Source organism: Ambystoma mexicanum, chromosome 14 (genome assembly GCF_040938575.1).
Source record: "Ambystoma mexicanum isolate Mex_15411 chromosome 14, UKY_AmexF1_1, whole genome shotgun sequence".
Classification (NCBI taxonomy): domain Eukaryota; kingdom Metazoa; phylum Chordata; class Amphibia; order Caudata; family Ambystomatidae; genus Ambystoma; species Ambystoma mexicanum.
In genome coordinates this window covers 210859044-210886554 of record NC_090940.1, presented here as the reverse complement: position 1 = coordinate 210886554, position 27511 = coordinate 210859044, and the positions used below count along the sequence as shown (strand labels likewise).

The 27511-nt window shown below is 45.1% G+C and overlaps 1 protein-coding gene across 6 annotated transcripts in view; it reads right to left on the bottom strand.

The window, feature by feature from the left end:
• NIN (ninein) overlaps positions 1 to 27004 on the bottom strand; it is a 429800-nt gene extending 402796 nt beyond the window's left edge. For 4 of the 6 annotated variants that reach the window (XM_069638956.1, XM_069638957.1, XM_069638959.1 and 1 more), the window contains exon 1: positions 26735 to 27004. The gene's annotated coding sequence lies outside the window, so the exon portion shown is untranslated. The remainder of the gene's footprint in view (positions 1 to 26734) is intronic. The other 2 variants (XM_069638958.1, XM_069638961.1) reach the window with 2 other exon arrangements.
• Positions 27005 to 27511: the final 507 nt, after the last annotated feature.

Below are 27511 nucleotides of genomic sequence, written 5' to 3'. Positions count from 1 at the left end.
GAAGACCCAATAGGATTGTTCCTCTCTCAGAGTTGGAGGAAGTGAGTTGCAGAGTTTGGCTGCAATGACTGGGAAACTTGATCCACCTGCTCTTGCCAGTCTGAAATTGGGCTGGATTAGCCCGTTTGTATAGGCCTTTCTGGTTGGTCTTGTAGACCAGGCTCTCTTGAATTTCTGAGCGAGATGAGGGGGGCAGTCTTGGAAAGGCACCCATAGGTGATTCACAACGTTTGAACACAATTCGTTCATGTATCGGGAGCCCATGGGCCTTTCTTCATGCAGAGGTGATGTGCTCTCGTTTAGGAATGTTTAGTGCAGGGCGGAGAGCGTTATTTTGAATCGCTCATAGAAATGAGGAATAAGGCATCCATGCTCAAATTCGGAGTTATACAAAAGTTTTATTTTATCCGTTTTTCCGCATAAGAATACTGAACAAATATCAGAATCATTCCATGGTGTGCTAAAAGTATCATAGCAACAGAAACATCGCAGTTGGCACTACTCTTAGAGCCCGATTCATTGAAGTGTTTTATAACGGCGCAATCCCATAGGAAAACGTTCCATGAATCAGGCCCTATATCACTCCTTGTAAACAACGCTAGATACCGTGGGAAATTTCCAATCACAATCGACGTGTGTAGCCCTTCGATGGTCCCATTCATCAACTCTATTCAAATATATATTGTAGCCAATGCCATACATTTCAATCCAAAACCCTCATCTCTGAAGGTCCAGTGGGCCTTCCGTGAGCTGCCACTCAGCCTTGTTGGAGATTACCAGGGCAGGCTAAAGCCATTTTGTCAACACTGCTTCTGTCCAAACACAGGCCCTTTCCTATCTGTATTTAGACAGTCGGCTTCTGCATGAACAGTGGCCATTTGTAATCTCGCCTTCTTAAGCAACAGTGCTGTTTTGGGCACAGGCGAGGCAGCTTCATTACTGAAAGCCTTAGCATGTTGCACTGTTGCTTTACTGGGATCTGCAGCTAGCTTCCAATAATCCCAATGGAAGTTACTAACCAATGGACAGAGCAACCTTTGTTGAGAGGTAGAATTGATATAATAAAGAAGAACAAGGACGAGACGAGAGAGCAGAAAGCTGATGGCATGGCCGCTGCATATAGTCATGACTGAGAAGCACAGCACGAGCACAGAAAAAACATTCTATTGGAAATTAGAGATGCCGAAAACGAGTCAATACTCAAAAAAAGGTGGGATATGGACAGAATCTTGAAAAGAATTATACAGCACTATGGTGCGATAGCCAGCGCCATCGTGCATTCGTGCCCCCACCACATTTGAGTGTGTTGAATATTAATTAATACACAAAAAACATGTATGCATTTTAATATTGGCTCTCGCAGATGTGACACTTCTATATAATGTCCCCACTTATACAATCCCATTCCGCAATTCTGGGCAAAGAACAGAGAGTATAGTAGTCAACATCGAAATTTGTTTAAAAGAATTAGATGCATTTTAGACAACTGGGTCTCCAGCTTCACCCTGGAGGCCACTATAAAACGGGATACATACAATTATATAAAACGAAATGGAACCTGCCATATGAATCTCAGTACTATAAATCCACAAAGGCATCTACTTTCAATCACAACAATCTCCTTATAAATATGCTATATTGTAACAAATGCAAAAAAAAATCTCTGTCATCAAAACAAGTATGGTGCTGGATAAATTGACATCACTCACATTCAGATATGTACATATCTATGCACCAACTCCTCTATGTACATGGAAGGTAGTGAACAGATTAGCTATGTAGAGATGACTTCACATATAGGCAGGGACCACCTAAAGAGGCTATATGTTAAGCCGTTTACATGCAAAAGGCAACTTGTTTGCATTGGCACATGGACGTTTGCATTCGCAAATACTGTCCACTGGAACCTAGATTGTTCGGTTCTGAATCCACAAGTACACTACGTTTTAAGACATGCATGTATGTGTACAGTTCTCTATAGACATGTATATGTGACAGGATGTGTTCTTTCACCTATTGGTGGTGTAAGGGTGGACGCTTTTTGTTCAAAATAAGAGGGGGTTGGGAAAGGCCCAACTATCCCTAACCACTAAGAGGGGCTGCAGGATGTCAGTCAAAATATGTCCACAGTCCTGTGCCTAATCCCATTTCAGTCCCTTACACTTTTTCCTAAATAAAGGAAAAATGGGTGTCTCCATGTTCCCAGAAGGAGGCTCTCCCTTTCTGCATGTTGACACCAAGAGCAGTTCTTCTGCCAACAGTATATAAAAGTTCAAATTTTCACACTTCACAAGTTCAGTTAATTTAAATGTAACCCAGTTCCCCACTTTCCTGGGGGGAACCTCTTCCTGGGTTTTTGGTTCCTTCGATTTGCAAAAACAACTTGCCTCAAAAAACCTGTGGGAAATCCTTCCCCCAGTTCGTAGCACAAAGATGATCCTTCCCAATCATGTTTTTGGCCTGGTTCACTAACCAGCAGACCTCACAATAAATATTTTAATACGGTATCAAGCCTGTAGTTTCACTTTCCTTGATATTCGTGTTTTGGGCTCCAGCACATTGGTTATAATTCTTCTGCTGTAGATGTGGGTCCTCAACCCTTGTGTACTCCACTGTTGGGCTTTGCCCACTTTCACCTGTGTCCCAGACCGTTCCTTTGGCTTGGTGGGATCCCCGTCCCTTTGTTACCTAGTGCACTCTTGGACAAACCTAGTGTTCTCTCCTCCCAGGTATTGTCCCACCTATGTGTACTTCTAATGTTCCTATCTGACTATGTCTTGGTTTCTATTCTCTTGTGTCACTTGAGATTTGTTTATTCGCTTCACACAGTTCACACTGTATTGTAAGTTCACTTTCACCCCCTGGTGCTCTTCCAGATGTTCTTACTGGGCTTATAAGATTTGCAACTATTAGTAGGTTTCCTTTTTCATCTCCTTGTAATCTTTGGGGTGTTTTCATAAAGTTTGCCAAGCTCATATTATATTGCACAAGGCCCCTTTCACACCCTTGTACTCTAAGGGATATTATTATTAGCTTCCTTAGCTCCCTTAATGCACCCATAACCGGCCCAACCCTTTCCCTACCTTTGGGAACTGTCTGGTGGCCTCTGGTCTCCTCAGTAGTTGGAGCAAAGCTTCTTCACTCCTGCCGTGCTCTGCATTCTCTCTGAGGCTGCAGAGTCTTTCTCTTGCTTCAATTGTCTGTGTCACTGTTCCTGGTCGCGCTTCACTGGTCTGGTTTCCGCGTCTCTGCCACCGATCAGGTCCACCTCACCTCGCGATGGCCTCGAAGGCACCTGTGGCAGTCCACGTCCCAGTCTCCAATTCTCAGGCTCTTGTTACAGATCAGAGTCTCCTTCCCAGCTCCTCCAGGGTTGGTTGTTCGAACACGACGACGATGAAAGTCTTTCTTCCCTCTTTGCCATCAATTCTGCCTTTGGGCTGCTGCACCGCGTGTGTTGGTTCCATGGTGGGCCTTCACCTCCTTGCTTCCTCTTCCTCATCACAGTGATCTTTTGAATCAGGTTTGGATGAGTCTCCCTCTTACTCGTCTCAATCTTTTTAAGGATGCCCTCTGCTAAACCAGAACAAATAGTGGTGTCTGGGACCGGAGGGACTGGAGTGGGTCTTAAGAGAGGTGGAGACACAAAAAGGTGTGAAGAAATACTGTGATCTCCCAGAGTCATGGTCACAAATCCCATGAAGAATTCCCCTCCCATGACATCCTCCCGCTGAGTACCACAGACAGGGAGACTATCGGGTTGCAGCCTCACCACCCTGGTCTCATGCAAAGGGGCTTCCCCCATGGAAGCAGTGATGATACCCCAGGATTCATCACAGTGTGTGTGGCATTCCTTGCAAATTAATGGATTCCTTACTATCCTAGCTCTGGTCCCTCAATCGGTGGTCCTGCTTGAATGGGCCTAAAAGCAACTAAATCCAACTTTGTATTTGATATATACAAGGAATACAGAACATTGGGATGTTGGCTCCTGTGACCCCCCCCCCCCCATTTTCTTTCAGATTGCATGCCATTTGCCTTCCCCTCCCCTATTTCTTTCCCAGATTGTACCATGAAAAAAGTTGGACAGTTTTATGGAGTGGGTAGTGGTTTGTTTTGATTGACCTTTTGAGATGCAACTTTTTGATTTTGAGGAAACCAGCTAGGGACCTAGTCAGCCAGGCATCATCCTGGCAGAAAACCCTCAATTCTAGTAGACTTTTTGGAATCCCTCACCAAGCACCAGCTGGTCATCCCTCTATGGACTGCTCTGCCTTCCTCCTCTCAATAGACAATTCTTCCCTCTGGGAAAAGCGGTCCTTTTGTTCTCCAGTCTGTTCCCTTTCTTACCAGCTAGATTCCATAATCCAGACTTCTACCATCTTGTCTTAATTGTGCGCCATTAGATTCCTTCTAACGCCACCTCTAGATGGTCAGATGTGTGGCTTTCCAATCCCAAAAGGTGGGAGGATAGTCTGCCGCATTGAGAAAATAAAGTTTTGATTTTAAGCTGCCTTAATTAAACTTATCTTATTAGTTTCTGGACACCAAAGCAAACATTTTAATAATTACACAGTGGAATTCTGATAATTGTATGTTTTCACCATTTTCCAAAAAAGATAACATCATTTTGTTTCAATATTCTGATCGAGCTTGCGTTTATCTACAATATATCAAAAACTCAAATCAATAAAAAGGTGCAAGGCTTAATTTCATTTCTACACATTTTAAGTGAGATTTTTGTTCATTTAAACGCATTGGGATTTCTTTGGTGCATTATTGAATCCGTTCTCCTCAAGATGGCAGAGACGCCAAAGTATCTAAATATTCTTTCTCCAAGTCACCACTATTCACACTAAACAGTCTTTGTGTTACATATCTTCATTTCCTTTAACTTTGATGAATCTAAGGCAAATGACTAATGCATGCATCCAAGTGTCAGCGACCCCTTCTGTTGACCTCCCACAGGCTAATGCATGTTAGGCATTAATGGATGATGAAGGGATCAGAGATTTGCCTCGAAATTGAAGACTTGTCTTCACTAATGTAGATATGTAGCTTACCTGCTTTGAAGCTTGTCTTTTATACAATGAAAGAGCATTTCAAAAGTAGTCTTAAAAGCTATCTAGCCTAAATATACATGTAATTATTTTCAATCCAGTTCCAACTGGGCTGGAGGCCCTGAACTCTTCATGCATTTTAAAACTGGGAACAGAATAAAATTCAATTTGATTCTGTTATTTCATTACATCTTCTCTGGTTTCATTTCTTAATTTACCAATGCAGACCTGTCTTTTCAATGTACATCACACTGCAAAGGGAAATTCAAAAGCATTTCTATTCACATTCTTGAATTTCAAACAATTTAGTTTGAATGAATTACTAATATGGCAGAATAAAGGAACACATAAAATATAAATGTCACGATGGCTGGAATACACCTTTAGCTGTAATGACATACGCTAATCACATTAGAAAGACGCATGAATAAATGCAAGTGTAAACTTTGATTAAATGACTTGCGGTATTCCCTGCAAAATAACTAATTTAATTGTGGGCTTGTCTTTCACAGGTAGCATAACTTATTCTTGAAAAGAAACTGCAGTTTAGTTTGAAAAGTTCTCTGTTCAAAGCTACATCCCAAATGCACACATTCGGAGCTTTGGGCTCAGAATTTCCCACACGACGTGGATATGCTTTGCCAAGAAAGCCCTTCTATTTTCTAAAATGCCCAACAAGTGTTACGCTCACGAGGCTACTAAGAATTAGGAGTGTCTTTGCTGAAGAACCTTCAACAAGGACTTCCTCCAGGGATGGTGCAAGCCCCACATTCAGGGATGCAAATTTCAAGCTACAAACGAGGAATACAAAGTAACTCGTGCCTTTAGCTCTAGACATGCACACATTTCTTACTTGCCAAGATTCCTTTATCAGTCATAGTGGTGAGTGCACATTTTGAGACCAGGCACAATGTAAACTATTGTAACTTCATTCAGCTAACAGCAGGCAGCATTGGAAACGAAATCTGTTGCAGAGTTCAGCATTATGGGTGATCAAGGAAGTCAAAAAGCACAACTGTTCTATTAACATGTTACAGCTCAGAAAGTATATATATATATATATATATATATATATATATATATATATATATATATATACATACACACACACACATTGCAGTCCCATTAAAATGGCCCAATGAGCTTGAGAATGTAAAGAGCGAAGGCAAGACGAGAGCAGAGCTGGATTTTTAAAAGGCATTTTAGTCTGGTATTGAGAGGCCAGCAGGTCAGTGTATGAAATAAATGGAATCCAGCTGATTTACCAGTTTGTCTATACAACTAAACTGGAGGTTCGAAGACCCATGGTATTACAAACTGTACGCTCCCCCCGTGACAGATTCTTCACTTCTAATGCACACAATTAATGTTTCCTCTCTGCCTCCAGTGCCATGATGCCTTTGGCGTACGTGCGCTTAAGAAATTCCGGTAACATAACATCCTTCTCTTATTGCCATTTCCACACAAAGTTGCAGTGGCGAACGCTTTTATAGGAGCCTGGCTCGACTACGGCAACAGGGTATCTGGCCCTACATAATGAATTCAACGCGGAGCCTTCAGCATGTCCAAAATGGGGCAACAATAATCCAGAGTCTTGGAAAACATTGCTGCATCTCTCCAAACCTACACACCCTTCTGGTGGCGCGTAGTGTGCGCTTCAAGGTACTTTGAAACACAGAGGTACCCAGTAAGTTAGCCTTTCCTTTTCTGAGCCATGAAATTAGCAGTTACTTTCTGTTTGGAGTGCTGCCATCTTTTTATGATGATCTGTTGACTGTTCTCTCAGGAGGATAGCTCAGTGGCAATGTGCTCACCTTGGAAGCAAAACGACACGGAGCAACACAGGTTTGATCCCCGGTTCCACGCTTAGAAACCTCTGGATATAAATAACCTATCATATCATATCATTCTCATTCAGTGTGAATACAACATTCTGGGCATGTCCAAGGAGCAAGCGAGGTCCCGGAGGGGAGGACAAGTGGAGGAGCGAAATGGGATTTCTCTTTTCAGGAGTGCTCCATCTGGAATTCCCTTCTCAGATATTTCAGACTATTTGAAGCATCATTGTCTAAAGACCAGGTTGTTTGCCGAGTAGTTCATGATGGTATACAGTCTTTGTCTCTGCTGCTTACATGGTCCTCTAGGATGTCAGTGCCATGATACCTTTCCATTAATAAATATATGGCTGTGGGACATGGCGAGTACTTACAAAGTCTCTACACCGAGAAGGAACGCCTAGACCCCCTTAGGTCATTTTACACCAAATCCAGTCAGGAGAGTGAGAAGCAAAACATACATTATCTTTAAGGACTAGCAGAGTTTATATTGGTTGATTTGTGGCTGAAGACGGGGCACGAAGCAGAAATCCACATTTGAGGAATATTCACCAAAATAAAGAACACCCCTCGGTTAATTGGGTGGCAATGCATTTTATGGAAACAAGCACCTTTGATTCATTGGCCTAAGCCATGCTAAACACAAGGAGTGTGTGCAGCCCTACCAGCAAGGCGAGTATCAGCCACATCTAAACCAAAAAAAATTAAAAAATTAAATTTTAAAAAAAAATTAATTTAAAAAAAAAAGGAAGGAACCTTACATATAGAAGCCTGCTACTATTTCACCCACAGAGGTCCATAACAATGTTCAATGTAGTAGTAGTGCCACAGGAAAAAAAAGCGCTCCTATTTTTAATACCGATCTGTAGAGGCAATAATGTATTGAAATGTGTAGGGATAACTCGGTGCAAAGAAACAAAGTACAGAAACACTTCTGTTTTTAGAGGTAAAACATGTGCATGCATTTAAAAATGCTCCCATTTGGAATAGAACTTATTTTTTTACTCCCTGAAAAATCATTTTATGCCCAAGTTTAAGCAAGCATTGGCAATGCCAACAGCTTTTACTTTGGTGTAGGCATGGGAAAGGCACTTGCCCAGCACTGCCGTAGTGGTATTATCTGGCCATTGATTGTAGCTGGCGCAAAATGGTGCAAGTACCTTGGCATCTAACAGCGGTGCCTGGCAAACGACTAATAATTATACCCAAGCCAAAACTACTGGCTTTGTCAATGCGCGTTTCTAAAAGAACGTCAGTGAAGGACAGCACAGTGTGTACAGAGTGGATGAAGGCAGATCTGCTTCAAGATATTTATTACACCAGCGGTGCTTTTACAGTTCCAATTGTCATTAATTCTCAGAAAACTGCTTTGAAAAACACTGACAGGCACTTTGTGTGAAAAGTTTGATGGTAAGGCTAGATTTGAATGAGCTGAAAGAGTTCCCCTGAGGTGGTGTTTTGGGCGGGGAGGGGCAGGAACTGGGTGAGAATGGCCATTGGGATTAGCATGGCCATGGGCAGTCAATGGGTGGGCAAATAACCAACACCAAGCTTTGTGTCCCTCCTCATTGGACATTTCTCCCCATCTGTACTCTAATGCAATAGTTTCGCCTTATAAGTGACTCTTCCACCTACTAGCCCAAACTACAAATAGGGAGTAAAATACTCCCACTTCAAAATCTTATCTGGAACACTGAGTGCAAGTACTTAAGCATGTGACGGAAGAAAGGAATTTCAAAAGGATCACTAGACAACAGGCAGAAAAGACAGAAAAGCGAGAGATCTAAGAGGCATGACAATGGTGTCTGCAACATATAGAAAACTAATGAAACAGCACACAATCTGAGAAGGGAGGAGAGAAAACCGCTCTGTCAAATGTATCTTAACCACCAAGAGTAATATACTTACCCCTCTCCCCTCCCCCAACGAATCCTCTGCATGCCCCCACTCCCAACCCCGTATTGCCAGCATAGTCTCACTCCCAACCCCGTATTGCCAGCATAGTCTTTTATAACTAGGTTGCTCCCCGCTGGTAGGGCAGACACAGCGCAAGCAGCATGGAGGAATGACCGTGGCCCTTTTTGTTTTAGCGTCAATGACAACAGGCAAACGCTTTGAACGGTGTAATTTAAAGGCAGCGTCCCTGTAGTCAATTTGAGGGTCGGAGACAGAGCACTACCCAAAAGAAGGCAGACAGGGGGGAGGGGGGCAGGGTAGGCGGCCCGGTGCCATTAAGTCATCACCACATAACAAGCCAGCATGTTTCGCGGGTCGCCACATGCCAATGAGGTCTTTCCAGAAGGAGTTTCTGCTCAGTGGCGAGTTCTAATTTAACCAGTGAGGCCACGGAGTGGCAACAGTGAAGGCACCTGGTGGCCAGAGTCGTTGCTGTGGTGGTGGGGGCACTGAGGGGGCTATAGCCCCGAATAGAAGCTCAGGGGCTGCAAGTCCCGACAGTGCCGAAATTAGCATAGCTGCAGATCTTTTCCAGACCAAGCAACACCCCTGCTGGTGGCACCTACTTTTTGAAGTCAGTAGGCTCTTATATAGCACCTATCAGGTGATCTTCTATCTTGCCATGTACCATGGTCTGCCCGTCGTGCAAAGGAGAACCGACTACTGTGTCACAGAGGGACCCGTTGAGCTAACCGACTCAAGTAATAAGGACTAAACCTCAGGCAGGCCTATGAGGACAAGGACGGATGATTGAAGAAGTGGGTCTGACTTTGGGTGGCCACCATGTTGGCGGCAGGTGCCCTCAAAAGTTATTAGTAGGGGGGGGTTGCAACCCGAGCCAAGTCATTGGGCCTCATTAAGAGTCTAACCGTGCCTGAAGTTCCGGCAGGTTACCGCCGGACTTGTATTACCATTCTGCCTCTGTGATTCCCGGAATTACCGGGGCATTACGACCCCACTGACTTGGGAATTCCGGAGGCGACATTCTGTAAGCCCCCATTCCCACTGAGTCCGACAGGACTCAATGGGAATGGGGAAGTGGAAACACCGGCACCATCTCATGATAGTGCCGGTGTTTCCAGGTCCGCCTGCAGGTGGGTGGTGTTAAACACACCAGGTCAGACCTGGCAGGAATGACACCTCCCGCCTGCAGAACTCGAGATCAGTCTGTGCGGAAACAACGGTGGTGGTGGGTTTACCGCCACCGTTATTTCCGGACCGACTGACTCCTAATGAGCCCCATTGTGTCTTTCTTTACCAGCAAGTCTAATAAATGCTGTGTCCAAATGGCTTTGTTCGAATAATATGGGAGGGAAAGTGTGGCCAATGGGGCATCCCGTAACAGCTCCACAGTTCAAGTCTCCTTTAGACTTTCATGGAGCTAGTAGGGAACGACAGGAACCTCAAGTGGATGTAAAGAAGGGGCGTAATAACACCCCAGAGCGTAAAAGCCTGATAGGCTGGCTAGCACGATACGATCACTGGAGAATAGAAACAAACTGCACTGTATTTACCTTTTTGGGGTCTTTTTTTTTTTTATTAACACCCTCTGACAAAAGAAATAGAAAAGAAAAAAAAAGAAAAACTAAAAAGCACGAAATAAAAAGAGCAAGATAGCTACAAATAGAAAGGACGAGAGGGGTGTGTGGCTTGTATGTTATGTAACCCCCTATTGGACACACACTATCCTTGTGAGGACTGAGACACAAAGGCTGTGTGTTCGTTTAATAAGATGAGTTTCTTCAATAGGCCCCTTCGGCCCCCCTCCACTTCACAGTAGACCAAGCATGAAGAGCAGCAGCGAGAATATAGAAAACTGGAGCTCGTTTTTCACTCCGCGCTGAATGCAATCTGTTCCTGGGTGCTGCACACAGATGGAGCCGGTAGTCTCCGCTGCTGAACCGTGCTTGCAGGGAACAGCTGCCTGGTGGCGGTCTTAGGCCGTCCTCCCACGCAGTCTGCGTAGAGACTGCCCGCCCCTTTCAAACTGTACAGCCGGCTTCACCATGGCAATACTCCCGCGTGAGCATACCACACCGAAGAACGCACAACTGCATTCTGCAAGGGCAGAGAAGGACCCACATGGGCGTAATTTTAGAGGGGCACAGGGGTGTTTGTCTCCCTCCCACCCCCCAACTTTCATGGCACACCATGTTGTCCCCATTCATTTGGCTGGGGCACCTTTTCTTCAGATGTCACGTCCCCCCCCCCCAACATTTTCAGCAAAGTTACTCCACTGAGGATCCGTGGCTGGTAATGGGAATGGGGCGCTCAGGCAGCCATGTTGCAAGAGGCCTCCTCTCCATTCGGCCCAGCAAAAGCGGGTAACACTGGAAGCTGCAGGTGGTCCTAAGGGGTTTGTGTAGATGTATTCTTCCATTTCCTAGAACATTTAGATTTAAATCTGAAAGGTGCTGTTTTTTTTCCATCATGGTGTAAGCCTCCCTCCATACATGAAGGGTGAGAAATCTACGATCTTTACCTCGTCATTATGAGCGTGATTGACAGTTTTGCGAATGGCCATAAGCGCTAGGAGCGGCTCGATTTTCTATCTATATGCTGCTCCTAGGTTTTTTATGCAACTAAGTGAAAGGACGAATGATCCATCGATGGCACTGCAACCAAAAATAAGATCGACTGTCTTCCCTTCATGCCAAAGAGAAGGCAATACAGAGGGGCCTTGAACTCAGTTTAGGATATGGCCGCATAGCCGTCACTTAAGCAACATCTCTGGAGACAAGAACTATTATCATGGAAATGGTAGATGGCAAATGCGTATGAATACATACCGCCTTAATGACGTCCTTCTGTAGGTTTCTGGTATTGTGATCTGTTGAAAGCGGAACATTTTGTGCGTGCCAGAGTCGTAATTGGCTGCTTCTGTTGTCCAGTTAATGGAAAAGGTTGCAGACTTCATAAAACTATGTTTTTCTCGGCATGTGCCCCTGCTTCATGCTAAACGCTGCAATGATTCTTGCCACTTGCAATGGTGTGAACTTTACAGCTGGTCTTTGGTCATGGCATAAAACAGCCAACCCCTTTTGACTTTGCCACTGCTTGTTAAGCAAGTTAAGGGCTTAGTGCACATCGTCACGGGCCAGTGTGAATCACTGGAGGTGTGTCCTTCCAAGTAGGAGTGGATAAGGTGCCCACGAGGAGTTAGAAACATGTTTAAATTACTTTAACGTGTGGCGCGGTCTGAAAAGTTGCCCTTAGCATTGGGCATTATATGATAGTCTATTCATTTAAGGACATTTTAATATAATGCATAATGTGTTTTGTCTACTTTTTCGATTGTCTTTCCGATATAAAGTTGACCTGATCACTAAATGTGAAAAAGAACCTAGTCCTCTCCTGATTAGGTACCAGCCAGTTCCAGTCACCCACAAGTCAGGGAAAGCCAGGTTAGAACATGTGTATGTATGTCAAATCACCCCCTAAATGTCATCCCCTAAATCCTCACTGTGTCGAACTGTGTCACACGTTAAAATAATGGCAAATGCCTTTCTGGTGGCACCAACCAACTGGTCATCACAAGAACACTAGTCGGCAGGATCTCGAGAAGTATTAATCCGCAATAGGTATAGGCATTCTAATTGGGGAATAGATTACAGCTGCCTCCCTTTTTACACCCCCCAAATTGCCATCAATGCTTGCACCCCCATTAAGGTCCCCGCCATCCCCACACCATTGCTAGTTCCCCCATCACTGCGCCCTACTCCAAGACCTGATCTAGTCCACCTCCACCCAACGGCTAACAATCTCAGTTTGTCCTGTCATCAGGGACTCCCTCATGTACCACCTATAATGCTCTACACCCTCCATATCCTGCACCCAAGCTGCACCTGCTCTACCTACACTCTAGCACACGTCCGTGTGCGTCCGTTGAACCTGCAGCATGCACTCATGTGGAGCACAGGTATTTTCTCTCCCCACGCAGACCCTTCCTCAAAACCAAGCTGATTTTCACATTGGAAGGGGAGACTTAAAATCCAAAATGGAGACAAGGTAGCAAGCTGACCCTACACGGGGTTGCCCTGGTTCCTCTAGTGCACAATGTAGGATGTTTCAATAGTGTGCAAGGGGTGTACCCCAAAACACTTGTCAGCTTGATACACATATTTGAGCACAGTGAGGTGTAGATTTCGGACCTGAATTGCATCCTATTACGGAAAACCTAAAAAAATAAAAATAAAAAAATAACACAAAATATATATTTTTTTATACTTGGTCAATTGAATTTAAAACAATGTTTACAAGTCTTATCCCTGGAGGTTGAGTGGTTCCATTGTGAACTGTTCGAATTCTTACATACATATGTATACACATATACACACATTTTTTTTATATGTATTGGATTTTAAGCTCATAAACCATCCAAAGTACAATTAAAGCATAACAATTTAGGCTGGTGCGCATAACAATTTAGGCTGGTGTCACATTAGACAACGAGCAGTTGAATACATTTAGTGGCTATATGTCCACCAATCGAAGAACCCCTTAAGGGCCAGAGGCATCTACATTTGTCCTGAATTCCCATAAGGCATCCTTGTAGGCTCCGCCCACTCCAGCAGTTATCAATGGAATGGTGTTACCAGGAGGAGGCTATGTGCACTTACTGCCACAAACTGTGACTACTATTTGAGAACGACATTCTTAGTAGAACTCTAAAATGATCAGAAGAGAAGTAATGCATGCCGACCAGTTTGTCTCGAGTACTGTAAAATAAATACGAAAATGCTGTGTGCTGAAGACCCAATGGCAAAAATGTTTACACCCAAGTAGACCCCATCAAAGAGACCGTTTCCTCCCATCTCTACTAGCGGCTCATAGGATTTCTCCTGTAGGACTAGGGAGAACATGAACTCCAAACATTACTACTTTGAGGGAAGTGTGATTCATGCTCCATTAAAGTGAGAAAAGCAATGCTCCTGGTGTTTGGCCGTTAAACCCATGTAGCTCTTTATAACCCCATCTACAATGTCCTTTAAAATGGGAAAATAAGTTCACAGCGATGAAGTGAAGAACAGGACAGTGGACAATCGTGTTGACGCCACCATATTGAGGGTAGGTTTGTGTTTGGCGGTTCAGATCGATCATACACATTTAATGCACACAACAGGTCTCTCAGCACCCAAACACTATCACTTCCTTAAGAGAGTCACTCCATCTTATTTTGGGGAGATTAGAAGCACTTGAAAATGATTTAGCATGCTGCATTAAGTTATACATTCGTTCTCTCAGTATGTCCAGGCAATAGGAACCAAGCTTGTGGACAGTCACTCTCTCCCTCCCTCCCTCCCAAACCCTGCCCTAAAACTTTGCATGGCTGAAAGAAATCTCACTACACTGATGACCAAGGGTCATCAGCAGATTACACAGCCACTTCATCCTCACATCCAAATACTGATGATGACGAACTCAGTATATATGTTTCAGTTTTATGAACATTTTAATATTGGGGTGGCTGTAATTCCCCCATTCCTCGGAAACCTCCTTTGTTGTTCCCATATTTAGAAGAGGAATTAGAACTGACTGAAGAAATCACAAGCCAGTTACCATAATGGATGCTGATAGCAAGATATTTGCCTCGTAAATTTTTAGAGAGTTAGACAAGTGGGCAGCGAGTTCCGGGAGACCTGCAAAACATCAAATGGGTTACTGTAAAAATATTGGTACATCATCGAAAGGTTTCTTGCTCAAATTTTTTCAAGAATTAGCTTGGAGTAAAACATGCAAATCCTTATTTGTGGCTTCAATTGATTGGTCAGCTGCACTTGATTTAGCGGACAGGAATCGCTTGTCATTTAAATTAGCAAGAAAGGGACTCTCTGTGGGATTATTGAACATCATAATCCATCTATAAAAAGGGATAACACCAACACCTAAATTAGACTTAATAGTATTTCGAGAAAGAGAACTACTGGTTCTGGGTTGAGGCAGGGTTGCATCTTGGCACCCTGCCTGTTTAAGCAATTGCATGTTTCGTCAATGTCTTGAACATTGACGAAAATATAGAGTATGTGGCATTCATATCACCTAAACTTGCATTTAAATTATCCTGGTTGGCATACGCTGATGATTTCCTACTTTTCAACAGCACTCAGATTGCGCTTCGCTGTTTAATTAACGCGCTCAATGCTTTTACCAATGATAATTACTTGAAGATTAATCCACTAAAAACTAAAATATTGCACTTGAGTGCTACAAAGAAATCCCCAGGATTTACATGATTTTTAAATAACAGTAAACTTCAAAATAATCTAACTTACTTGGGGTTTCCCCATTACCTCTAAACTGAATAAGATATATATTTTTACAGCATAAGGCTGGCGGACCAAATGTGTAAAATTAATGCACAATATGGAAAATGTTCGGTATTATCTTTAATCAAATTTTATTAAGGCAAAGTCATTCACAAATTAATCTACAGCATTGACATCTTGCAACATTGGGTTATGGATAAACTGGACTGTCTCGAGACAATGATATGACACAAAACGCTCAAGTTTCCAAACTGTGTTACGACAGCTTATATTTGCTTTGAGCTTGGCCTCAAATCTTTGCAAGCAACAGTAAAATATCAGAACCAGTTGTTTTATCACAAAATCCTTGATCCAACTAAGGATTCTGCAATTTGTTATTTCAAAATGTCCTAAACGGTTCCTAGTGAGAAATCTATCGAGTCTCTCGCGGTTGTGCCTTAACATGTTGCAAGAAGCTGAAACCACCAGTGAGGTCCTGGTGCAGAATCCGTGTAGCGTTAAATTGGCTATATACCGTAAGGACTGGGTGGACACATGCAATTCAACCCATAATTACAGTCAAATAATGAATGAACATAAAAAGATTGGGATTCTGGCACCATATCTTAGGCAGTTTCAAAATAACAAGATGCCTGGACATTTTATGATGTCTAGGATCAACCTCTTGCCCACCAGAGAAGTTTTAAATATTCATAATTTGCTTTCCAAAGAATGTCTTATTGTTGGTTTTGTGGTGACATAAATGAAATTGAGAACCTGAAACACTAGATTATGCATTGCCCCGCCTTGACTGCACTTCGCACTTTAAAATGTTGTGTACCGTTTGAAATGTGTAGAAGTAGAACTTGTGGCCACGTTTATTGGGTGAAAATCCAACTTCTTTGGCTTTATCCGTTCTTAGATATCTTGCACAACTAAAGCTTTTTTAATGTTGTAACAAATAGATGATCTGTTAGGTTTCATTTGTTTTATTATTTTTTAATTGTGCTATTCAATGTTACATTTTGTATTATACTGGTTTTTGTGATATATATTGTTGATATTTTACTAACCATACACAACTAAATCAAAAATGAGGGGGGGGGTTGTGAAAAAATTAAATAAGCACTAATCCCAGTGTGCATATGTACTTAGTGATTGAAGCATACCACCCTTTTATCACAGAAGTTTTATCAAATAAAGATCTGTGGTCGATCTTATGTTCCCAAAATACCCTTTAATTTTATGCAAAGCAAGATGAAAACCCTCACGGGTGCTATTTTTCATCATCCTCGCTAACATAGGGGTATTTTGAAACAGTACACTAGAAATGTACCAGGCCATTAGTCTTGGAATGATAACCTATCAGAAAATAAGTGTGTGTGGTGCATCGTGTAGGCCTACGATCCACCAGCATTAAGAACACGTGCAGGCTTGACAAACTTCACTGGTGCAGTAGGGAAAGAACCAAGCCCAAAGACTCTGAAACCTCCTCCTGTCAACACAAGACTCGCCCCTTTGCTTCTACATTTGCAGGATGAGCTCAAGATCCTTAACTTCAAAGAATGGCTCCTCCCAAACAACAAGATGCGCACACACGCGCGCACACACACACACACACACACACTCCCCGCCCCCAATCTGAAACTGGGCGATAACCCCCCCACCCCCTCCTTCCACCCACCAGCTTTAAAAAGAAATCTGGAGGATATTTCAACAAAGTAAGGGGACATCACCCATAACCAGTAGGGGCGCACAACCCTCACTTTTTGTCTAACGTGCACCACTGTAATTTACCTACCAGCTTCATATTTATTTTATGAACTTCTTGAATGGCTGTGTGTTAAACAGAGGTTGCCTCATTTGTGTTTTATGATAAAGCGTATGTGTGTATTATCGGACCGAAACCCACATGCCCTAAATCCATGTTCTTATAAAATAATGCTGGATCCGGAGCATTGGTTGTAGCAGAGTTACTGTAATCAACACACCTTCCACCTTTCCCTCTTGCAAAGTACATTGTACCGGTTAAGGTGCGAAGACACATATTGGGCTACACCATTTAGTTCCAAGCTTGATGTGCTCTGCTAGGGGAGGTTTTTCTGTACAATGCAACCATCACCTCCATAGGGGTGAAACAGCGTAGAGGCGTGTCCAGAGAGAGAGGCATATTGTGGTCTCACCAGGCTGTATCAAGACCATGGTCTTCAAGAGAATTAAAAAGGGCAGCAAAGGATGTGCAAAGGGCAGCGGGAAAGGAAGGTTAATTGTACATGAAAGTTTTGCACAAGAAAAAGTGAACGAGTAGTCAGTGTATAAGGATCAATGTACAGCACTAATCAGACCAGGGGAAATGCTTCACACTCGAGGGGAAAAGTGCACGCCTGTATGGGCAATCACTAGGGGCCAGACTGAAGTTCAAAAGTTCCAGTCACCTTTTACCCCAAGTTCTCTGAATGAAGTCTAGATATTTTTTAATGTATAAGTCTGGACATCAGCATTTTCATGAAAGGCGCCCTGCGAACTTCCAGGTAGCCTGGTAGAGGGACTTTTTTGGTTTATAGGACCTGGCAGTTCGTAAGCAGTTCAGGTCCTAGGGAGTAAGTAAAAAACGGTGCCCTCACCCATTACCTTGGTCCTGGCTTGACCACGCCTAAGCAATGCAGAAGTCCTCAAAGCCTTTGCCTAACTAAGGTGCCACCCAGCCTCTACCTACACAGGTCCTCAATGTGAATGTCTTTGATCTAGCGAGCCTGCCATGCATTATTTGACAACCTTACTTCTAAATCATTCCAGCGGCGTACTACTATAGACAAGGATGACACTCGCTTTCTCTCCTCCACCGAGTAGAGTATATGGTATGGCTCATGGTGGCGGGTAAATATAATCTGTCAAACGCTACTTTTGTGTCCTCTAGCCCTCCTTCTGCACAGAGCAAATACTAGGCTCCAACATATCTGCTAGCAGAACCCTCCTACAGTCGTCAGCGGGAGGGGATCCCATATGACTGTCTGGTTAGTAGCCCCCACACCTCCAGATCAAGACCATTAAGCCTCCACAACCACACCATGACTTTATATCACCACCACACTAACAATTCCCGTATTGGTCAACCCTAGTGTTGATCAAACAGGGAAGCTCTAGTCCCTTCTTTGATTACATTTTCTATTGGTCAAAACCCTAAAAAAATAAAATAAAAAAAAAGGATCCATTCATAACAACTAAAAAAAGGATCCATTCCTACCAACTAATACTCACTTTTATGTTTTCATGTCCCTACTTGTGAGTTACGTCTATGTTTTTATCACCCTTACTTTTTCAGCTCTTCCTCGTCTCATTCTCCTTGACCTAGTTTTCTTTTCGCCTGAAAGGTCCGGCAGCCACCTTCAGTGGGGGACACAGTTTACCTTTCCACAGACAATGCTCTGCACTATACGATAATGTGATGGGAATGTATACATGCGCAGTAAAAGACTAATACCAAAGCATAACTGTTAGAATTATGCCATTTATACAACTTGAACTCCCCTAAGGGTGCCCTCAGCCAGCCAACAACGTCTTGCATCTAGGCGAATACAGGAAGCCTGTATTCTCTTTGGTCGTGACTGGAAACTTCAGATACAGGCAAGGAGTCTAGGCCAGGGGCCATCTCTGCCTCTTTGCATCTTCTCTTGGATTAAGGTCCAGAAAAGTCCCAGCTGAAACAAGAGTTTTGACGTCAGAAGCGCAGCAAAGAGAGTGTAAGCCAACTTCCAGAGAAGTTCACGCCCAAGGCGTCAGATGAGGTCCCAAATTGTAAACAGAAATATACGGCTCCATGCCCTTCAGAAAAAAGGTTATGTGATAATAAACATTGTACATATCCATGGTCTCTATGCATGTGGCAAAAACTAAACTCATTTGTAAAATGGGAGGACATGAATGTCAAAGTAGGAGAACGGGGGGCTTGAATTTAGAAATATCATGAAATTAATTATTTCCTCACCCCAGGGGTCGAAACACAAGCTCCAGGAGATCCTATAAGAGAATGCAGTGATGTCACTTGAATGATTAGCTGTTGAAGTTGGGACTAATCGTTTAATATATACATACTAATATAGAGAAAGCTAACAGACAATAGTCTTTCGGGGCTACATGTGTTTTTGTGCTCTACACATGAATCTGGATGATTCTTAAGAAGTAAATTAAACAGTCACACAGAATCGTAATCCCCTCAGTCTTTGTAAAGATCGACAAAAAAAAGGAGGCAAGGTGAGGTGCAAACATGACCAGTACAGCATCAAATGAGTCTGTGCTGAACTGCATCCCTTTAAAATAGACTTGCGGTATTCCGGGTCAGCTGCACCAAACCAGATTAACATGACGTATCCTCAAGTAGAACACCAAAGACACCATAAATCCAATGATGTAATTGACTTCCTATGGAATCGGGATGCAATTCCAAACGTGTGTGCTTGGCCAACAAAGTGTTGGGGTGGATGGCAAATATACACTTCACACCACACTATGAACCCCAAAGATCATGGCGATCAACCTTGGGAAGGGACCTACAATGTAGGAGGGGGAACGGTGAAATAAAATGCAATCAAAATGCTGTCCAAGCACACAACCCTACCCTCTGGAAGAAGATCCAACAAACATTAAGTTCTTGATCTCTCAACCAAATACAGAAAAAAACAAACCCCGGCAAGAATCCTCCACCCACACTGGTGAGGTCCCCAAGGCATTAGAACCCTACCCAAACATTAATAGGCCCCAAAGTATGGGCTCATGAACGCTCATTAGTACGCCATGCTCTTCACCACAAATGTCGGGAATTCTCCCTCTCTTTAGATGTGAATGTGATCTAATGACCACCTCACCCGTTTCATCTCTCCCGTCTCTTGAACTCCTTCCCACAACCTCTTATTCTCCTCCCGCTTCTCCAGTGCCCCAAAGAAATGTCTTTGCGTACAGCACGATACAAACCGGGGAAAAAAATAAATAAAACAAACTACACACACACACACACACAAGATGATCACACCATTGTCTTAAAACCAGCAAGAGGCAATTGTCATTGATTTGAAGTGGTGCTCTCAAACCAGATAAATCATACAGAACGAATTACTTTTGAAAATCTGAAAAATTAAGGAATGAACATAAAAATCTGAATAATTGATTCGAATTCCAGGTGAAATTGAAAGGTTACATTAGAAAAAAAATGTATGATCACACCATCCAAACTGAATATCTCAAACAGGGGTTGTCAAACTGTGGCTGTCCAGATGTTTTGGAATACTACCCCCCATGATCCCTCATTGTTGACTATGCTGGCTACAGCGGCTGGGAGTTGTAGTCCAATCTGGAGTCCTAAAGGTTGCAGACCCCTTTAATGTTCTACGACTCAGACCACATTAAAGATATAAAAGTGCAATGGCCAACGGCAATATGGGACATTAAATTAAATCTAGGGATATCGAGAATGAGGTGCATTCAGACCCCAATCTTAACATGCTGAAGTCAAAGGAGTATGACGTGCTAAGGTAAAAGTACTCCTTACAGGGGACCCTACCACGGCTTCCTCAGCACCATCACGCATCTTCCTTTTCTTGATACCCACCGAGCAGCTACCGACAAGGCCTCCTTCAAGATACGCAAACGCTTCTGAAAGGCCTAGTTTGACCGCTGAACACTGCTACTTGCCCTCCCTCAGAACCCTGAGCATACATCCATTAACATAGGCAGTTTGTATGGAGATTTGTATGGAGTTTGTATGAGATTGAATCGGCAGATTCAAAGCTCAGAATTAGCAGCAAGGTAACAAGAAGGGCTGTTTTGACAAAAGAGGGTAGGCCCCACTAATACATAATGAAACCTCGGCATGATCAACTACTGAAAGGGGAAAAACAATCCATCAAAAGCAGAAACAGATACTGGCTCTTGGTTGGGATCCCACTAGAAATGTCTATTTGTTTTTTAGTTTGGCTACTAGGTGGCGCTGGGGAGTGAAGATAGCTAGGATGGATGTTAGATATGAGGAGGGGGGACAGCCTGTGGGCATTTGGTTACCTACCCATTGCCATTGTATTCACCATGGCAATCCCCACCCGTTACCTACCCTCCCCACCCAAAGCATACCCTTGGGATCTCGGAATCTAGCCTTTTGCTTTCTCGCAGGTGCTATAAACCAGCCTATTTATAGCTATAAACCACCTCCTGATATAATCAATCGTCTTAACCAAATGTTTATAATCTTGCAGGGGATTAGGAGTTTGCATTGTCTTTGGACTACAAGTCGGTGTCCTGCATCTCGCATCCCAATGATATCATAGGAAGAGGGACTACGAGTCGGTGTCCTTCATCTCACATCCCAATGATATCATAGGAAGACGGACTACGAGTTGGTGTCCTGCATCTCACATCCCAATGATATCATAGGAAGATGGACTACGAGTCGGTGTCGTGCATCTGCACAGCTTATGTCCCAGGCCGCCCTCTGCCTTCAAGAGCAAGCGCTATTCGGGTGATGCTTCCCTTTTGGCACTGCTGGCTGGCAGGCTGCTTTCTGCTTGCTCAGTGGTTCGCAACAAAGACAGCAAGTAAGACAGACAACCTTGCACCCATCATTTGTTTCGTTTCAGTTTGTCTCCCTATGTGAGAGAGGGTATGCCAAGACGTGGGTCCCTTGCTCGCTGCTCCATAGCGAACCAAGCTGCACCTCACTGAGGAGGCCCAACTAGGCCGAAACATGTCTGGGGTTGCTTGTATTTCCGTGCAGAGGGGACCCGGCCTAGCAGTTTGGACAAGGCTGCGCCCATTGGTGGCAGTACCTGACTGATTTGCATATGGGACGACCCCTTTTGCAATGGCGCAGACGACCTAAAAAACAGTGGCGTGGAAGGTTGTCCAGAGCAATGCCAGTGGTTCAGATGAATTCTAAACCTTCCACCCATCATCGGTTTGGTTTCAGACAGACACAGCCGACTGAAAAACGTCCGAAGAGGTCTGAAAGTGCAAGGTGAACAATAGACAAAATGCCCCATTTTTTTATCCAACATATCTCCCAACTGTTCTTCCATAACTTTGCATTCTTTCATGTCACTTTGTCTCACGCTTGTCAACAATGGACGGCACGCATCTAGCGACCCCCCAGGAAAAAGCAGGTATTGGCTGACAATGAAGATGACAAACTCTCGACCAAGAGCTATGCCCGCCTGTTCTAGGGGGGCACGCCCATGTGTTTAGAATTACCATAATTATGTGTGCAATAAAGGGAACCCTTAAACGTTAAAGTAAAGCATAGTACTAAACGCATTGGTTCGTCTCAGAGGGCCGGGTTTAAGGAGCGCTGTTCAATTGGGTAAAAGTTTGAAAGCATGTGTCTTCTTAAAAACAGTTACATGTGTATGTATCCAAGAATGCGAAAGGAGCGAACATGTGCTTATTGGAACCACGCCTTTGTCACTCTGGACAAACTCAAAACAACAAACAGCTCATAAACACCACTTAACTGAGAGGCAGCGTATTACGACCACAGCGTGACATTTCAAAAGTGCTGACATTACACCCAAGGTCACATGTCAGGCCTGATCTTCCCCAGCAAAACGCTAGAAAACAAAAGGGCGGGGGCTAACAACGGACCACAGCCCTCAGCCCAAGCTGCGCACACACAGGTCAACCGTCTCCTATCCGCGTGAAGCTGAAATCCTAAATGCGTCACACTAAAATCGAGTACGAATTGGGCTCCTGTGCAAATCAAATAAGTTATTATTGAAAACGAAGTGTACGCTTCAAGTCGCAACCTTAACAAGGAGGCCCTTCAAATCATTCCAGTGATCTGCCTGGGGCCCCCTGGGTCGCAAAGGATCCCTTTAAAACCTTCTAATGTGGTCCACCAGGAAGAATGCATACAAACGAGGGTTGTTGCTTTAAGAAGGTTTAACTGGGAGGGTCGGTGGTACCACGTGATAACATGACCTCATTACGTTCTTGACTCGTGGTCCATCTTGAGGGGATGTAGCATTCACAGAGATGTGCCAGCACGTAACAAACACTGGCAAAGCCAGCAGTTTTGGCTCTACTAGCTGGGCCTCCATCAGCAGCGCAGGTTTCCTCACAGGCCATCGGCAGAGTGACTGAGGAGGGGGCCTGCTTGGGTAAATGCACACTGACTCAAGGAATGCTGCAGTTCGGTCCCCACCTCCCCAATACACTTACCCCGTCCCACTGCCTAAGCACATGGCTGTTCCTATCCCACTATCCCTGGCTGCCTCTGTTGGAAGTAAAAACCAATGGTTGCAGCAAAATGCCGCCTACGAACCAAAACTAACAGTGGCGCAAACAAATCCGCTATGGGCCAAAACTAAGCAGCCCAAACCGTGAAGCTGCTTTCTCCATACCAGCTTTGATTTTTACATACTGGTGCGCTTACCCACCAAAAAGCGGATGCTCAAATCAAATGGTCAAGAGAGGTTGTTTGTAAGACCCCCCCAATGAGTACCAATTTGGTCTTTATACTCTAGAGTGGTTTTGTTCATTACATAAACCAAATATTAACTTGAAGTGTATAAAGAATAAGGGCCCGAATCATGGAAAAGTGCGCATTCATCCCGCTTGCCGAGAATGACACTGTGCGAGAGCCTGTGTGTGGAATTAATTTTGCGTGCTCCGGAATTGTTTGCACAAATTAACCGTATACGCAAGTCGTGGCCGGAACGCCCCCGACACCCCCCACGCAAAGCAAAAACAGCCAGAACATTTACCTCTGCAAGCTCCCAGAGCGTGAATACGTGCACCCTTCAAACAGTGCATGGGGTTCCCCCGCAAGCAGGCCTGCATCTCAGGAACCCTGCGCGGTGTCCCCCGTAATTTACCTGCACCCCAACAACATGCGTACGATTTATCATAACTTGGGTAAAACTATGCAAATCTGCATGCAAACCCCCATAACCGTTACTGCACTCCGCTACACTGCGTAACTGCACCCCTAAGTCAGATCGGAACCACGGGTGTGCACACGACCCCTAAATCCGACACCCGATCTTACCTATGCGCTGTGAATCCTATGGTTGGCCACAAGTATGAAGGCTTTGCATGGCCATTTAAAGACGGAGAGGTTGCCCGCTCGGATCCATGAATACGTATCATGCCACGCAATAATGGGCGTGTGATCAACTGCCTGTGAGCCATCCCTCATAACACCCAAATTCTGCCTTGTTCTTCCTCATTTTCTTTGTTCCGCCCCCTACACTGTCCTCGGGGCAACCCACGCCACGGTCCGCGTGGTGTCTCACGCAAGGCACTCGGCCTCTGGCAGTGACATGCCGAGCCTGCGCGAAGTCCCCGCAAAGTACGATGATCAACAAACGGAATTCTGCGTGCAGTTGCCACTAAAGTCCCGATTTCCGTGCAGACAATTCAATGAATCGGGTCGTAAGTGTATACATTGCAAACCTCCACACTGCCATCACAACAGAAATAGGCCAGCAGCCCCAAATGACCACATTCGCAGTGGCTTGCCAGATAAAGATTACTGTTTACACGAGACTTGGAAAGACTGCCTTTTAAGCCACACCAAACAATCCAACCACGTTGGATTCAGATTGCTTCCCTGCCCTTGCAATCGCCCTCTTCAGCTTGACTCTCGCCGCCTCAGAGACTCGCACCTCAGGGGGTGACGCAACGCCGTGCGAACAATGCAAGCAGCACTGCAGAAGCACCGGGCACGCCAGTGACGTAGTGCCGCTGCGGAGACGGTGCGATGATTCTACAAAGTGGCATAAACAGTCCGACATTGTCATTTTTTTTCCCCAAAGCAAAGGGTAATTTTTGTTACACATACATCAATGGATGACTTGTTTTAAATACCAACTCGGTCATGCTATTAACCATCCAAACCCAAAAAAAGAAGAAGGACATATACATTTTATAAGATTATAATCTTTTTGAAGGTTGAATTAAAAAAAAAGTGGTATACCAGTGTACTAAAATGGTCTCTTTTGTGGGTCCGACGTCATTGTATCTATTCATAGAAGCTATATGTTTTTATTTTAATGTATAGACAATGCAAATCTACATAGTGGAAAATAGTGCTCTAATTCATCACTGCACGGGCATCACTTATTACAGTAAGAAATCACGGACAATGCGTCACCTGCGTCCTAAAGCCCCCCCCCCCTCCCCAAATATCAGTCCTTTGTTCTGCAAAAGATGTACAGGTCCGTCCATAATTGCATGCTGCCTGGCAGGCCGCGCGCCTCCCTGTAATACATAACACCCCAAACTGCTCCCGCTGAACCCCTCCAGCTGAGAACAACCCCAACAACATTGAATTAATTTTACATTTGCGTAATTGCGATAAATTACAGCCCCCGAGGGAGCGGTGGTGCTTACCAAGACGCGTGATGATTTACTCGCGTTTGGCAGGTAGGTAAGCAGGTATGCCCTGCGACCCACGCCAAAACCTGGCAGGGGGGCAAGTGACCGCCGCTCTGGTACATGTGAAGTGATGGCAAGTAAATGGAAGAGGCGGGCCAAACAGGTCACACATGAAGCAAGGCGAGCCAGTGCATGCCACCGGTCCACCAAGCGCACCCACATTCCTGGCCTTTCAGCTCATTAAATATTGCATTTTGATATTGGTGGTTTTAGGCAACCTTAATTGGCAATATTGCACGTAAGCACCGGATTGCAATGTTAGCGAAAGATAAGCCGCGGGCCTGGGTATGCATGTACCCGCCCCTCGCTCCCTAAGGATGGCAAACTATCTTTTAATTAAAGGTCACTGTTTGCAGGGACACATTACCTCATTGTCTCGCTTCCTCGTCCCAGTCCTCATACATGAGGGCAGTGGCCAGGAAGAGCAGCGCTGGGTTTAATGGGGATTACGTAATCTACGCATTACCCTCTTCCTCCTTACTTACCTCACTCAAGGAGGACCGAGACGAGGAAAAACAGTGACGAGGACGAGTGGTACTAGAGCTATTGCAAAGTGCCAGAGCGAAGCACATCCTTGCAGTTCGGGGGGGGGGGGGGGGCTGTTTACGTGGACACTGGACAGGGAGGTCAACTGGTGAACTGCTTGGGAACACCCTGTGTTGTGCTGGAGGTAATAGCCCGTTTGCTGCAAGCAGTGTGCATCACATCCCCTAGCAACTGAGGCGTGCTCCTAGCATCGGGTCAGAGTGTCATCAACACAGCACAGCGCGCCGCAGCGCGGGGGGGGGGGGGCTGGCTTGCTTGCTTTCCGTGCTGTGCCGCCGCCTATAGAAATCGCACAAAGACCTTCCAAATCGTGATTCTGAATGAAGCGAAGGAGTCGGAGAGGGGTCGCTGCAGCCCCTCATCCCCAAGGGGTCCGCGCGCGCCTGGAGACTGAGCGGACGTGGCTGTGTAACGTTTCCTCGCAGGCCTTGAAGGCTCCAGTTTAAAAAATATATAATTATTTCGCTGTAAAGGGAGCACCCCGCACACCCCCCACCTCCACCCCCAATAGTCAGTGCTGATAGAAGTATGGTCTTTGTGACCGGGTCCGAGTGGCGCCTCACAAAATGCCCCCGCGCGCTGTTTCCACATTCCGGGTAACCCCGCTCTGTATAAGGACCCCCTCCCTCCATCCAGGATCCCAGCGCAGGCAAGCAGACCGTTAGAGACCTACCCCGCTTCCTCTCGCTGTAGCCGCGGCACAGCCGCTCACACCCCCGCAGTGCAGCCCGGGCTCTCTGCCGGGCGGGGCTGCATGGGTCCGAGAAGAGCGGCTCCGTGTCCCTCGGGCCTCCGGAGGCAGACGCCGGGGCGGGGGCGGGGGGGGGGTTCCTAGGAACGGATGGCGACGCGGCCCCGGCGCTCCTCAAGACGGCCTCGTCTCTCTGCAGCTCTGGCGTGAGGTCTGAGAGCCGCCGGGAGGAGGAGACTGCAGCCCGAGAGGACGAGTGGAGGCTGAGCAACACTCCCCCCAACAGGAGGGAGGGGGCGGGAGACGGGCAGGCGGCGAGATGCAAGCACAATGTGACGGCCAGGCCAGCAAAGATAACAGCTTCCAGTCTATCACTGCAACGTTTCCGGGGGCCTTCAAAATATTGATAGCAAAGCCCAACAGCCTGTCTAATACACACAGCACGTGGGCCTGGGGTGAGTGAGGGGAGCAGGTCACCCCCGTGCACTGGGAGTGTGTGTTCCGAGGCCACACTGGCTGCACGCAGCTGCTTCCCAATGATGGGCTCACGTTATGAATGTGGCGAGGAATAAAAACGCATGCCAATATTGTATTCGTTACATATACAATGTTTTCAGTTCTACTGTAACCCATACAAGTATTCCAAATATGTCTACGTACACACATGCACTGCTCCACATCAATATTTAAATAGGCTAGGCTATACGTTCCACCATACACGTTATCTCCCCGTGTCGCTGATATTTCCTTGTTTACAAC